We start from the raw sequence: 7,128 nt of genomic DNA on the forward strand, positions 1-7,128 counted from the left end.
TAACTAAGTTCAATCCCTCCCTCCCTCCCTCCCTCCCTCCCTCCTTCCCTCCCTCCTTCCTCCTCTAACTTCTCTCTACTTTCCATTAATTTTCTGCAACTACTACTACTACCACTACTACTACTACTACTACTACTACCACTACTAATAATAATAATAATCTAAATAATCTAATAATAATAATAATAATCTAAATAATCTAATAATAATAATAATAATAATAACAATCTAAAAACAATAACAACATTGACACGTTTACATAAAAGGCTGCTAAACAAATATTTAAATCACTCGTACTGTATTCTCTTTCAGCTAAAAATGGCCACTTTGGCAACACTGAAGTTGACCAGAATTTTTTTTTTTTTTACAACAAGCTGTAAATCCGGGTCAACTGTGTCAAATGTTGCGGTGTTTCGAAAGGAGATTCAGATGTTTTAAATCTCACAGAATATTCCTCTAACTGAATCACCAAATCAAAACCGAACTAGAAAATTGAGATTATGTGATCAGCGAATCATCAGTATGTCATAGAATCAAGAACAAATTAGAATCATCATTACACATAAGAGCGATTCGGCCAATCACCGCAACAACAAGAATCATCCGACACTAACCAAATCATAACAAGAGTCACAAGAATCCCTATAACAACCAAAATACGAATCTCTCACTGAATCGGCGAATCATTAATTACGAAGTGTGTCTGTTTCCGAATCAGCAATAACCTGTTTCTCCTATAAGGATTTAAGATTACACAAGACAGACAGACAGACACACGCATTCACATCAACCATAACCCCTCTCAGACACACTCACACACGCATACACACACACACACGCACATCAAACTCCCCTCCCCCAGAAACACACACGCACGCACATTACCCCCCCCCCCCCACACACGCACGCAACATCAAAGAATCCCTCGTGCCTTGAAGATTTGAGGAATACGAACTCAGTTTCCAATTACATTATGTAAATCTGTGGGTCCGACTAACACACACCCACCCGTTATTTGAAACAATTGACTGACTAAGGGAGCCAATTTCGTTCCCCGCTTCCATGGCAACGCAGGTGGGGAGTTGAGGGGAGGGAGGGTAAGGGGTGGGAGTTGAGGGGAGGGAGGAAAAAGGGTGGGGAGATAAGAGGAGGGAGGGGGAAGGTATATAAGGGGAGAGGGGAATTTTTGGTGGCTTGTTAACCTACACAGATTGTCAATATTGTGACGTGATGGAGACAGTAGGGTTAACAGGCGTACATGTTTGTTTGTGTGTGTTTGTGTGTGTGTGTGTGTGTGTGTGTGTGTGAGTAATTATTTGTATACATGCATTTAAACCTAACCTAACAACTTAAAAGCCAGAGGGGGTTCAAATTACCTCTCGTTTGTGAGGTCTCAGCCCCCCCGCACAATTACTCTTAGGGCACCTCCATGACCTCACCCCACTCAGTCTTGCGCCACATATATAGAAGGGATGATGGTTCTATCAGATGGTGCCTGTGGTGTGGTGCACCAACTCCATCACCACTATGAATGTTTACCTGTGTGTGTGTGTGTGTGTGTGTGTGTGTGTGTGATGGTTGCGTATAATTACTTCACGTACACATACTCACACGTAATTACTAACACTAACCTTATACACATAAACAAGGCATTACACCCCCACCCCGTAATACTATAATAATTATACAACACACAATACACCTTATACACAGTGTAACAAAGTATACCTGGGTTTCTATGTACTGCCGCGAAGATACTATCACTGGTCACTGCTTAAGACAATACCTGGTCAACACGGGGCAGGTCACTTGAGAACAAACGAAAATAGAGTCACTACTGTACAGATCTTTAGGACTGTTAACTGAATATTTCCAACGTAAAAAAAAATATATTACAATGAAAAAAACAAACATAGAAGTCATCAAATATCATTAACTCTTTCAAACACCACATAAACACCCCACGGATGCAAACACACAAAAACCCCCATACATACACACCCAAACACACGGTGGCATATCAGCATCCATTTGCATTTCCGGAAGAGTAGGACATGTAGTGGTCCAAGATATGTAAACAAGGGCATATATCTTGTAGTAGAGTGTTGAGCTCTGTGACAGTTTAATCAACATTACTTGGCTACAGTGCTTGGGTCCCCAGGTCCACTGAAAAAAAACACCCGTCGCCCATACACCACTGAAAAATAAGGAAATTGATGGAACGTTCGGGTTTTTTTTTTTCAGGAACTATTCTTCTACTCCTCATCTAGCTTCTGCTACTCCTATTACTGCTTTTACTCCACCATCCTACTACTACTACTACTACTACTACTACTCTTACTACTACTACTAGCGTTAGGTGGGTTAATCTTCAAGGTTAGATTACGTTAAACTACTATAAGGTTGATTAATGTTCAAATGTTCTGGAATTAGTGACAATATAACTACTTTGGCTTCTAGTACGCAGGAGAGGATAGACACTAAACAAAAGAATAAACAAAAAACAAAACAAGGAATACTGACAAAATAAATTCCAATAATAATAATAATAATAATAATAATAATAATAATAATAAAAACAAAACAATAAATTTGAACAACACGAAGCAGTAAGTAGACAGAGACCGACAAACAAATCAACATAAGCAAAGATTCCGAGATAATGTTGGAATTATTACCCCATATGACGCACTAGGAGAGAATATATTGGATTAGAAGGAGTAAAAGACGATAATATCAAGTCAACAACACAATAAAGAGGAAATGGTGACAGTATCAATGACACCACCTGAAGTTCATGACAGGTATATCAACACGTAAGTGACACCACCTGAAGTTCATGACAGGTATATCAACACGTAGTTATGACACCACCTGAAGTTCATGACAGGTATATCAACACGTAGTTATGACATCTGATTCATGACAGGTATATCAACACGTAGTTATGACACCACACAAAGTTCACGACAGGTATATCAACACGTAGTTATGACACCACCTGAAGTTCATGACGGTATATCAACACATGACATCACCAAGTTCAGCAGTATATCAACACGTAGTTATGACACCACCTGAAGTTCATGACAGGTATATCAACACGTAGTTATGACACCACCTGAAGTTCATGACAGGTATATCAACACGTAGTTATGACACCACCTGAAGTATAGGACAGAATAATTACTAAACCAGACAGAAATGACATCCCCAGAGTTAATGAGAGAATTATTACGCCAGGCATACCAACACGCACCACACACACACCAGGGCTACCAACACCCGGCACATACCAGGGCTACCAACACCCGCCACATACCAGGGCTACCAACACGTACCACATAACAGAGCTGCCAACCACCAATCTGCATAAGGCTTTATCTTTTATATGTCGGTGAGAGAATCTTAAGTTGTCTAGAGAAGGTGAGGTATGCGAGGCACTCCTATTGTCTGTCTGTCTCTCTCTCTCTCTCTCTCTCTTTCTCTCCATTTTTCTATGACCTTTTCCCTACCTGCTCTCTCTCTCTCTCTCTCTCTCTCTCTTTTATTCCCACTTCCATCTATTTTCCCTTACCCGCTTTCTCAATCTCTTTATCCCTTCCCTTTCTCTCCCCACCTCTTCTCTCTCCTTCTCCCTCTCCTTGTCTCTTTTCCTTAACCTCCCTTCACTCTCTAACGCTCCCCCCACCCCACTACTTTCTAAATCCTACGGAATCCTACAGCGACCTACTCAGGATTCACTTGACTCAACCTGATACAGCGTCGTGGTTTTACAAGTCTGTGATTATCCTCGTGTTGTTAAAATTCTAGAAGAGGAGTTGGCCCTGACTGTTGGAATCCTCTGTGATGATTTCTGGAATCCTCCCTGAGTCCTGGAATCATCTATTTTGAAATCCTTTGTGGTTTCTGGAATGCCTTCTTAATTTCTAGAAACCTTGTTGATTCCTGGTATTCGCCTTATCCCTTGAATCTTCTCTTGCCACTGGAATCCTCCCTCCCTTAGTTCTAAATCCTCCCTTGCCCCGGAAACTCTTGCTCCTGACTCTCAAAATATGATAGCTCCTGACTTTCGATATCTCCTCGTCGCTCCCTGACTCTCCCCCTAAGCTCCTGACTCCCCAGGCTCCTGATTCCCCCTAGCTCCCTGACTCTCCCTGATTCCCCCTAGCTCCCTGACTCCCCCTAGTTCCCTGACTCCCGGAACCTCTCTTGGCCGGCTAAGTTCCCCGAACACGACATAATTCCCTCATAGGACTTGCGACAAATTGAAACCGTGGCAGCCAAGGGTTGTGTATGAGAGCCAGGGACACATGGGATTTTATTGGTGGTGTGGTGGTGGTGGTGCTAGCATGAGGGAGAGGGGGAGTGGGGAAGGAGGAAAGAAGACATGTAGGAGAGAGAAATGAAATGAGTGAGGAGAGGATTGAAAGAAGGAAGGAAGGTAGTGAGTGAAGGAAGGAAAGGAAGAGAGAGGAGACCGAAGGAAAGGCCAAGTGAATGGTTGTGGTGACTCATGAGTGAAGGAGGAGAGGGGAAGGAGGGATAAAATAGGGTAAGGGGGAGGGAGGGAAAGAGATAAGGAGAAGGGAAGGAAGGATAGAGATAAGGAGGGGGGAAGGAAGGAGACAGGAAGGAGGAGGGAAGGAAGGAGACAGGAATGGGTGATGAGGGAAGGAGAGAAACGAAGTGAGGAAGGAAGGAGAGGAGTGAGGATGAGGGAAGGAAGAGAGAGATAAGGAGTGAGGGAAGGAAGGAGAGAGATAAGGAGAGGGAAGAAGGAGAGATAGCAAGGTGAGGGAAGGAGGAGAGATAACGAGTGAGGGAAGGAAGGAAAGAGAGTAAGGAGTGAGGAAAGGAAGGAGAGATGGGAGTGAGGAAGGAAGGAGAGATAACAGGTGAGGAAGGAGGGAGAGAGATAAGGTGAGGGAAGGAAGGAGAGATAAGGAGTGAGGGAAGGAAGAGAGGAGAAAGGAGTGAGGGAAGGAAGGAGACAGGGGAAAGGGGTGAGGAAGGAAGGAGAGAGATAAGGAGTGAGGAAGGAAGGGAGACAGGAAAAGGAGTGAGGGAAGGAAGAGAGAGATAACTGCCAGAGTGAGGGGGAAGGAGACAGGGAAGAAAGGTGAGGGAAGGAAGGAGAGATAAGGAGTGGGGGGAAGGAAGAGAGATGAGGTGAGGGAAAGGAAGGAGACAGGAAAGGAGTGTTGAGGAAGGAAGGAGAGATAACAGTGGGGAAAGGAAGGGAGAGAGGTAAGGGAGTGAGGGAAGGGAAAGGGAGATAAAGTGAGGAAGGAGAGAGATGGATGAGGAAGGAAGGAGACAGGAGAGGAAAAAGGGAAGGAAGGGAGAGAGATAGCAGTGAGGGAAGAGGAATGAAAGAGACAAGAGGTGAGGAAGGAAGGAGAGATAAGGAGTGAGGGAAGGAGGGACAGAGATGAGGAGTGAGGAAGGAGGACAGAGATAAGGAGTGAGGAAGGAGGACAGAGATGCAAGTGAGGAAGGAAGGAGAGAGATAAGGAGTGAGGGAAGGAAGGAGAGAGATAAGGAGTGAGGGAAGGAAGGAGAGATAAGAATTGAGGGAAGGAAGGAGACAGGAAAGAATGAGGGAAGGAAGGAGAGAGATAACGAGTGAGGGAAGGAATGAAAGAGACAGGTGAGGGAAGGAAGGAGAGATAACGAGTGAGGAAAGAAGGAATGAAAGAGGTAAGGAGGTGAGGAAGGAAGGAGAGAGAAAGGAGTGAGGGAAAGGAGGAATGAGTGAGCGAGTGGGAACAATAAGTGAGTGCTGAGTTATATTTTGCATTACGTCATTGAAATAAATTTAATACGATTCTATTACCATTGTATAAGCATGTAAGTTTAAAATACTTCTATTACACTGCTAGGAATATATCTATTTAGTATATAATATATACAAATATTATATGATTCACCCATATAATCATTAAGTAAATTATATGTAGATTATGTATGTCTGTACCGTTCTATTAATATTATTTTATGATTTGGAAAGTATCATATTTTTGGAACTGTTCTTGAATTATAAACCAAAAGGCGTCAACAACTGACATACGCCTACCATCACACACAGGGTAAGCGACCAGCAATAGGTTCAATACCGAAAAAGTACCACGAATAGGACAGTCGGTTGAACTAAACCCATAAAAGGAAACACAAATCTAAATTAAACTAATCTAATATAATGAGATTTATTAAATTTAAGAGAAGGAAAGTTTAGGTTGTTTAATACAGTCTGTTTACATAGACGTTTTTTTTTTGTACATCTCTCGTCAAAGTAGTGCAATTTTGTACATAATCATCACTCCTGGTAAACTCTGGGAGATCTCCAGCCACGTTTTATTATCATCATAAACAAACTTGTCTTAGCTCTTGCCAACATTTACATTTCTCTCTTTCTTTGACTATTGATCAATTAAAATATCTATTTGATTAATGAGCATATATAAACGATTTATTAAGTGAGAATAGGAATAATAGCAAGTTTAGAAATAGTGAAGGAAGTAAGTATTATTGTGGATGTGTCCGGTAGTCCCATACAGTACTTAGAGCCATAACAACTCTTCCCCTAACCTGTTATTATTATTATTATTATTATTATTATTATTATTATTGGATATATTAACATAAAAGAGGAATCTAGTACATACACAAGGTTGAATGAGATGCAAATTAATGCAAATAATAGCATTAATATTGATGTATATCCTGACTTGTGGAATATGAATACTGAACGACGATATAGTGCTGGCGAGAGATGATTGAGGACCCGGATATGTTATTTGGAGTTAATTTAATACTTATGAACCCAAGCGTACAGGGAAAAAACTATTCCTCATGGTGTGGTTGAGGGTGTGGTTGATGGTGTGGCTGGGGGTGTGGTTTGGGATGTGGTTGAGGTGTGGTTGACCTTGTGGTTGACGGTGTGGTTTAAGGTGTGGTCAGGGGGTGTGGTTGATGGTGTAGTTGAGGGTGTGGTTGAGGGTGAGCTAAGGGTGTGGTTTAGGGTGTGGTCGGGGGTGTGGTTGGGGTTTGGTTGATATGAGTGTGGTTGAGGGCGTGGTTAAGGGCATGGTTGAGGGCATGGTTAGGGGCAATACGTAACTTCTA

The sequence above is a fragment of the Homarus americanus genome, unplaced genomic scaffold (genome assembly GCF_018991925.1).
Source record: "Homarus americanus isolate GMGI-L3 unplaced genomic scaffold, GMGI_Hamer_2.0 scaffold34921, whole genome shotgun sequence".
NCBI lineage: Eukaryota > Metazoa > Arthropoda > Malacostraca > Decapoda > Nephropidae > Homarus > Homarus americanus.